The sequence below is a fragment of the Rattus norvegicus genome, chromosome 8, assembly GCF_036323735.1.
Source record: "Rattus norvegicus strain BN/NHsdMcwi chromosome 8, GRCr8, whole genome shotgun sequence".
NCBI classification, from domain to species: domain Eukaryota; kingdom Metazoa; phylum Chordata; class Mammalia; order Rodentia; family Muridae; genus Rattus; species Rattus norvegicus.
The window spans coordinates 121049638-121059044 of NC_086026.1; the positions used below are offsets into that span (position 1 = coordinate 121049638).

The following is a 9407-nucleotide window of genomic DNA, read 5'->3' on the forward strand; positions in this document are numbered from 1 at the left end:
TTGTTTCTCACTAAAACTTGAATTTTGAGAAGTATCACTTCAGTCAGGCCACACACACACACACACACACACACACACACACACACACACACACACACACACACACAAGAGGGCAGGGAGCACAGCAGCTGGGTTAAGTCACTTAAGTCCAAGTATTCAAGTGACACTCCTCTGCTGCCCCTCCCCAGATGCCAGACCAGGCCACGCGGAGGCCTGGAGATGCTTCAGCTCAAAGGACAGAGTAGCAGCTGCAGGGAGCTGGCTGCTGTCTCAGCTGTACTCCTGGCCTCCTGCCTCCTCCAGGCACTCACTGGGGCACATGACCAAGGAAGCAGCTGGCTACCACCTTAAAGAGGAAACGCTGTAACCACCCCCCCTCCCCATGCCACAGGCTCCAGAACCAACCAACCAGCAGCAGCCTGCTCCCTTTACACAGGCACAGCAGCTGCTGGTTCACTCAGAGGCATGTCTGAGCCCTTCCCAGTGAGGACCGAGCTGGGCATGGGAGGTCATCTTCAACACTTCCGGCAAACATCTGTGGATTTGAATTTGTGGGAAATCAGAACCTTGCGCTCAAGGGGCAGGGCTCATGTCTGATTCCAAACATATTTCAGTATTCCTGGGCAGACTTTCCTTAGCAGACTCCTTTCCCAAGCAGAGGTTTTCATTGTGGTTTTTAGCTGGGATGGAAATCTGCCAGAAACCACAGGGGGCTGTTCAAGTCACTTTTAGGCTCACCGATTTCCAAATGGAGGCCCCTCTAGTAGACGGCATAATCACACACACACACACACACACACACACACACACACACACACACACACAGTAGCTCAGTGGTGTGTCTCACAATGGTGGGGACCTAAATTCTTTCTTAGCATCCGTATTAAAAAGGTAGGCATGGCAACACATGGTTGTAACACCACTGCTGGGTAGGTAAAGACTTGCAGATGCCTCTTACTCCCTAGCCAGTAGGTCCTGTCTAGTTAGGGAGTTCTTGATCAGTGAACATCACTGTTTAAAAAAAAAGGCTGACAGTTTCCTAGGAAGGACACGCAAGGTTGTCTCTGGCCTTCACTCCCATACCACATATATGTGCACATGCTTCTGCATGCACAGAACCCATACAGAGAAAAGAAAACAAGTGCATTGGATGTCATATGCCTTCATGCAGCCTAGGACTCATAGCATGATGTCTTGAGGGCCATAGTACTCTGAGGCAGCCTTGAGTGTCAGAGTCAGATCCAGGTCCCCAGGTTTCTGTAGAATCTGAACATTGGAAACGAAAGTGGACAGCTTGCCCTGTCCAAGGACTGTGCAGGGGACTTCCCCTCTCGGAATCATGGCTCCTACACCTTTACTCTTACTCAGTTCAAGGCAACAAAGAGATAGGTCTGATTTCCTGCACTGGGGACCCTCTCCCTGCTCTGACACTGTACATACCCTCCCTCTTGGTCATTTACCCAGCAACATAAGTGGCTGGCTATGCTTGGTGTTGTTGAAGATGGGTCTAGTATGGAGAAAGGCAAAACACTGACACTCATATGTGCATGTGGGGGCTCAGAACATGTAATCCTGTTTTGTGCATGTGTTGACATTTTCCATAATAAAAAGGATGATATCTAAAATTTCATCTTGGGGATTAAATTATAGATAGAAACATGCTGGCCTGCTCACTTGCAGACCAGGTGGGAGACACAGATCTGCAGGTGAGTGAGGGTGCCCATGAGAAGTAGGAGATGCTTACAAACTTCTCCAGACAGGTACTCTGGAAACTTGCTGGACTCTGGTCAAGGCTTTTCCCCTGGTAAAGACGTAAAGAAAGTGCTATTTAACACGGGGTTGAGACACTGTTGTGCTCAGTTTCTAACTTTTCTGGTGGAGTTCGGGTCCTAGACACACATCTCCCTCCTAGGACAAGTGGTCTTAGAAGTGTGTTCACATATGTGTGTGTTCTTTTGTGTGTGTGTGTGTGTGTGTGAGTGAGAGAGAGAGAGAGACAGAGAGAGAGACAGAGAGAGAGACAGAGAGACAGACAAACAGACAGACAGACAGACAGAGAGAATCTTGTGAATATGTATGTGGGTACATGTTTGTACATGTACATGTATGCATGATATGTGGAGGTCAGAGGTCAACCTGGAGTTCACTTTTCAGGTTCTGTTCCCTTTGTTCTTCCAGACAATGTCTCTAATTGGCCTGGATCTTGCTAATCAAGCTAAGCTGGCTGGCCCGTGAATTCTGGTGATATGTCTCTCTCCACCTACTGGGTGCTGCATACCCCCATGCCTCCCTCTTGGTTTGATCTGGATGGAATACCCAGCCTTAGGCTCCCACAGCAGGCACTCTGTCGAACCCCCGCAGAGCCCTGACTTGTGCCTGTTGAAAGATCCTCTCAAATGCTGAGTCAGTCAACTGAAGCCACCATCTTCTCAAAAGCTGAGCTATCTCCCCTCAAGCCACCTTTTCCTTTGTTGCCAGCTCTGTGGATTTAGAATCCATTAAGAGGCACACTGCTGAGTGTGTCTGTGAGGACCCTTTCGGAAAGCTTTACCTGAGCGGAGGAAGACCCATCCTGAATGTTAGTGGGTCTATCCCAGGGGATGGAGTCTTGCCCTGAATAAAACCCAGAATATGATGCTAAGCATACCTGTCTCGGTTTCCTGACTCAGGATGTAGTGACAGCTGCCTCCTGCTCCCACCACTGCACTTTCCCTGCCAGGGTGGATTACACCATCAAACGGTGAGCCACACTGAATCCTTCCTTCCTTAAGTCACTTTCCTCAAACATTTTGTCATAGCAATGAGAAAATTAGAGAATCTAGTAGGGACTAGCAGAGACTGGGAATCTACAGTCTAGAGGCCATTGTAGCTCCGTGTCATTCTGTGGGTCCGGAAGAGGCCATTTTCTTCATATTAACTGTCTACAACTTACCCTTTGCCTCTTTCCAGCTTGTTCTCCCCTCAGCTTCTTGATGGAGGTTGTTGTCTCCAAAATGCTCCCTACTAAATAACTACACACCGAACTCCGTCTCAGAACTTGCTCCAGAGACCCTACCTACACTCGCTCAACATACCTTCCTAAGACTGGTCAGTAGTTGTAAAGCCCAGGAGTGGTACGATATCTATAAGGGACCCAATGGGACACCAGATGCTCCTGTTTGACATTCATGACGTCTGCTTATTGGTTCCCATGAGACCACATATTTAATTCTAAACAAGCCAACAAGAAAACACTAAAAAACCGGCAATTTCATCCAAGGGTGTGGATCGTTACCTCCGTGTGAGAAGTCATCCTGGTTTTTTGTTTTGTCTTCATAGTAACGTTCAGAGGGTATTCAATTTACTAACCATGAGTTGAAACCCCACTCCTTTTAAGTATCTCAAAAATCACACCCCACGGTTTCAAACCATAAGCAACGATTACTCTGTATGATACATACCAGGAAGGCAAGAGGATGACATATAAGTTGGTGCCTGTGGGATTCTGTGTGTTAGTTAATTCTATCCCTGTGTTCAGAAGAACTAGTACAAGCAGCCCAACACAACAGGGAGAAAGGGAGAAAGGGAGAAAGGTATATTTTAGCTCACGGTGTTGGTGAACCCAGCTCACCCAGCAGAGAGAGTGTGGCAACCCTACTCAGTTCTCAACATGGCTGCCCAGGAAGCAGACAGAAGTGAGTGCCAGAAGTCAGCTAGTTTTCTTATTTTTTTACTTTTTAAAAATTGGTTCCAAGCCTCCCAGTTCAGGGGATGGTGTCACATCCATTCCGGACAGCCTTCGTTCCTCTCCTAACACTTTCTAATAAATGTTCTTAAAGGTACACCCGAAATGGCATCGCGGTCTCCCAGGTGATTCTTAATCAAGTTAGCATCTCAGATGAACCATCAATAACCAAGTCAGTGGTTCTCAACCTTCCTAAGGCTGTGAGCCTTTAAAACTGTTCCCCCTGTTGTAGTGACTCCCAATCATAAAATTATTTTCATTGCTACTATAACTGTCATTTTGCTACTGTTATGAATCATGATGCAAATATTTTTGGAGATACATGTTTGCCAAAGGGGTCGAGACCTACACACAGAGAATTGCTGGTCTAAATGCTCGTTGGCTTGCGAAATCATCTCATTTATTCTCTCCCAACTAACTTTCTAATTTACGCTGGCTTACCCAAACACTTGGAGGCCAAATACCTTTCCCAACTGGTAAGTTCAAAAGTATCAAAAACGTGATTCCCTTTGCCCTGAGAGATGTGTTATGACGAGGAGAAAGAGGCGGGGTATCAAAACGTAAAGGTGAATATTATTGGTTTTTAAAATTTGCAACGGATCATTAGAGATTCGTGTATTTCCAAGTTCCAGTATCCCATAAAAGATACATGCAAAACCACCCCAGCATTCTCCAAGAGCAATGGCCTAGATAACTCCAATAGCATTCACTTTATCATGATCCTGGGTGCTGAGTGCAATGCCATGGTGCTATTGTGAAGGACCTTTCTCTTCCCACTCCTTGTGTTTCACACTCACTACTCCCCTTCTCTTGTTGGCTAACCCTAGAAATGCCGAAATTTTAGCACCACAGGTCCTCTTGCTTATCCACACATTTCACTGAAGGGCACCCTGGATGTGGCAAAGAAGTCACAGCAAAATGTCAACTTGGAGGTGGTGTTTGATGTTTGGCAAGGCTGAGGAAAAGGTTTGTATTTTTACTTCAGTTGAATGGAGGAGAACCTGGCTTTAACTGACTAGGCAGCCCATGTGTGCATCAGTACATATGTAGGTAGATCCCTATAGTGTGTGAAGCGATGAAGAGGGACCGTAAAATCAGCTCCTCGTGGGTTTTGTACAGTCGTAAGGGACACACTCTCTTTAGGAAATTTTCACTCAGGAGCAGGAAAGATGGCCGGCCCAGCAGCTATGAGCACTGGGTTTGATTCTTAGCACGAGTACGGCAACTCATGGAATTGTGACTCCAGTTCCAATATCCAAGGAATCTAATGTCCTTTTGTGTGCTTTCCATGTACCGGGCACACACATGGTGCATCCATACATGTATGTAGAAAATTACATAATACATAACAAAATGGAGTATTATTTTTTAAAAATTGCAATCTGCTTCAAATAATTATATGAGTTTACTATTTTGTTTTTCAATGAGTATTGTAGAAAATAATTCTAAATAAATCCTTATGATATAATTCCTAACATTCAAGGAAAACAGAGTAAACTATGATTCAAAGAAAGAAAGAAAGAAAGAAAGAAAGAAAGAAGGAAAGAAAGGAAGAAAGACAGACAGACCAGACGTCTCCTATAACCAGAATTGTCAGTGGTAACTGTTGTTCAGCATCCTTAGTCAGGGGTTAGAAATTCTCTTTTGGAATCCCAGAAGGAATTAGACTCTGAGGATGCTGTGACTTATTACCACACACTCAAGAGTCTGTGGCTGCCACCCTTCTGCCTCCCACACCTGAGTCCAAGCATGCGTCTCCTGCCCTAGCCCTTTCTTTAGAAGTAGTGCAGCCATCCTGAGGTGAGAGTACAGGCTGCATTCAACATCTGAGATGGCTTAAATGAGAAAAAGGTCAAATCTGGGGCACAAACTTCGGGTCTGTGGGAGAGAAGCAGTCAGAACTCGGGAGGCTGGCTTCCCAAGAGACTATGCCACCGGCAAGGTGAAGCCAAGAGCAGGAAGTCCTCTGGTGACCTGCCACCTGTTACACATGTCACTGTACTCCTTTGACAGAGGTCTGAATTGACTAGTCTCCTGTGACCCCTGGAGAAAACTAGAACCGCCATTTCAGTCCAAAGGTTTCACAGAATCTGTGGGATTCACTTGGGAGCGATGCCTCCTGGTCTCCTCTGAAAACGTCTCTGAAAAGGCTGTGTTTAGGGAGGAAGGTCCAGGAGAATGAAGCTGAGGAGGCCTGTCCTGGCAGGACTCGACTTTGTCGCTGGCAACAAATCTCATGCTTGTCTGTGCCAGCAGATGGAGCAAGGCACACCTGTCATAAAGCAATCTTGCTTTATTACAAGACCTTATGTGAGTGAGTGAGTGAGTCTATACACAGGCATCTCTGGGATGCTAAGCTCTGACTGAGCTGCCCCTGGAGGGTACTGGGCTATAGGGGAAGGCATTGAACTTTTGCACCAGGTAGAACTGGATCTCACCATCTCTAGTCTCCTGTTTCTCCCATCTCTAACAAATACATCTCACTGTGACAGACGACCTGCTCTGAACCTCTGCTAACCCACATGGTGATTCAGGAGACACCTCTCTAACAATCCTCTGCTGTATCGTACCCTGGGTTCACACTAATGCTTCTCCTACCAGGCTACACATCTCCACCTCAGAGAAGGACAGGGTCCCTAAGACAGGTGGGTCATAGGCTTCCCAAGGTCAGTAGCCATGCCAAGGTCCTAGAAAAGAGTCTGAACCCTCATGGGAAATTAATGTCTCTAGAGACGAAGGTTTTGCATTTGTTGACATATTGGCCATTTGTATTAAAATTTTTACTGTCATAGTCTAAGTTGGATTTCAAAGAAAAAATTGATCTGAGCTTGTGTGCTGCGATTGGCGAATAGAACCAGAAACAGGAACTATCTGTCAGGTATATGTGGACTAACTCACACAAGAAATCCTTTGCTGGTGTGAGTGGACATCAGTCAGCTACTGGCATATACCCAGGTTTTCCCTCAATAAGTTATAAGTCTCATCAATACTCATTGCGGCTGTGAACGATTCTCATCTTCAAAGACCAGTACGCACTCAGTGAGAAACACTCATTTCTCACTTTCAGCCCAGATGAGCTCTGTTGTGCAAACTCTGAGCAAAAAGAGGGGACTATGAATAAGTCCCTGTGTATGTCACTGTGCCTCAGTTTGCTGTGGCCTGTTAACAAGTCATGAAGATTGGCGGCCATATAATTATACTTCAATTCACACCCCCCCCACTCTTTTCTTTCTCTCACTTTTCTTATTCTTTTTTTTAAAAGACAGTTTTACATACCCCACAATGGCCTTAAATCTGAGACTGAGGTTGATCTTGAATATCTGAGCCTCCCACGCCTACCCTCCCACATCTTGGGATTGCCATGCCATGTTTACAGGATGCTGGGATAGATCCCAGAGCTTCCTACAGGCCCTCTACCCACTGAGCTACATTCCCAGTGGAGTATTTTTAAGTGAAATTAATAGAAACCACAGATGGATTAGCGTGTACTTGACTACAGAATGAGTCAGAGCAGATTACCTGTGCTAGGGCTATCACTCATAAGGTTCTCATTCATGTGTGTGTGTGTGTGTGTGGGTGTGGGTGGGTGTGTGTATGTGAGTGTGTCAGTATGTTTGAGTGTGTGTGAGTGTGTGAATGTATGAGTGTGTGTATGCATGTTTGTATGTGAGTGTGTGTGCCTGTATGCATGTGTGCGCATGTGTGTGCATGCGTGTGCATGTGTGAGTGTTTGTGCTCATGTGTATGTGTGTCTGTGTGAGTGCATGTGTGCATATGTGTGTGCATGTATATGTGAGTGTGTATGAGTGTGTGAATGTGTATGAGTGTGTGTGCAGTGGGGTGAGTATGTGAGTGTGCACACATGTATATTTGTATGTGTGTGTGTACTTGAGTGTGTGAGAGTGAGTGTGTGCGAGTGTGTGAGTGTGTATGAGTGTGTGAGTATGTGAGTGTGAATGTGTGTAAGTTTGAGGAATGTATGAGTGTGTGTGTATGAACGTGTGTGTGTTGTGAGTGTATGAGTACAAGTGAGAGTAGGTGAGTGTGTGTGTGTGTGTGTGTGTGTGCGCGCGCGCGCGCGCACAGGCACGCACATGCCGGAATTCCAAATGAAATAAGATATTTCTTAAAATGATGTATCCAGTAAGAGTTTATGCTGCAGATCTCCCCTGTCTGTTTGAGATGAAGGAGAAGGAATGGGAGACACGTAGGCACATTGTGTGTTGATTTCCAGAGTCATCAAGAGAAAATGAAAGCTATGCTGGGGTTCCTGCCATGAAATCCAAACACTATTGTGAGATTCAAAGGCCTTATCATTAAAATATGAGGACTGATGCCGCTGATGAAGACAGAGCATCTTAGTTAAAACAAACAGACGATTATCTTGGGCAGCATCGTAAACAAGACCCTAATTCACGGAGCTGCTAATTTCTCTTCCCAGCTGCAGAAGACTGGCTGGGTATTTTCTCAGCACGTACACTGTGACCAACATCTGCAGAGTCCCGAAAGTCAGCACAGAGCTCGAAGCCACACACCTAGAGCCAGGGCCACAGATTGGTTCCAAATCGACCTTGCCTTAGAGGCAGCCACCTTAAAGCATGTCCTGCTTTGTAGATAGATGTGCATTTACCTCTGTGGAAACCCTGGAATTGAACTCAACTAGGTCATTTCTATTCTTCACCAGACTCACTAACATCAGGAAAAGAAACTTGGGTCCATTTTTCCTACTTGAGGGGAAATGAGGCTGTAGATCTGTGGCAAAGCGAACCACAAAGCTGGCGTTTAGAGAGTGGGAACCACAGCCCCCATAGCTATTCATATCTGATTCACCTCCAACAAAGAGGCACTTACACCTCCCATAAAAATAACAGCTATTGTGGCTTCATTTATATTTCATGGGCCGAGGGCCCAAAGAATCATTTTATATATAATGTTTTCGTGCTTGGTACAACTTACTTATACATAATAAAGAAGCGGAAATGGAAAAGGAGGAAGAAAAGAATAGAGTAAAAATTATAACAACAAAAAGAGGAGGGGGTCACTGAACAGATGACTCAGTGGGTGAAGGTGCTTACTGCTAAGCCTGATGACCTGAGTTCTATCCCCAGGACCCCCCACGGGGGGAAGGACAGAACTAACTCCTGAAAAGTATCCTCTGCCCTCCACAAGTGCCTCATGGCACAAATAAATTGGTGAATGAATGAATGATGAATGAATGAATGTAATTTAAGACAAAGAAAGGGTAGGAAGGAAAGAAATGTATAGGGAGAGGACAGGGAAAGAAGGAGAAATAGAGGGAGGTGAGGGGAAGATGGGGGTACAGAAGGAAAAGGAAAGGACGTTGTTATCTTTGAGATTGAAAGGGATGAGTCCTTGACCAAGGTCAAATGGAACTGGCATCCTCCATCCAGGGCTTGAAACCCACACTCTGGCTATTGCTTTTCACTACCCACCCTTCCATGTCTACACTTGGGTTTCATTTACCCAAAAACGAATGCAATAGCCACACACAGAGCCATCGTTACTTACTGGAGAAAGATACCAAGTCATATTGAAATGCATCTTGTCATATTAACCACTGTCGTTTCTGCAACCTATAGCCAGAAACATGCAATTGCTTTCAATTCATGATGCTGTCTCTCGTACACCCCTTAAAACACACATCTGTGTCCCCTGTAGCTGG

The 9407-nt window shown here is 45.6% G+C and overlaps 1 protein-coding gene across 12 annotated transcripts in view; it reads right to left on the minus strand.

The window, feature by feature from the left end:
• Nucleotides 1–9407, minus strand: part of Arpp21 (cAMP regulated phosphoprotein 21) — a 164623-nt gene that overhangs the window by 136674 nt on the left and 18542 nt on the right. The window lies entirely within an intron of this gene.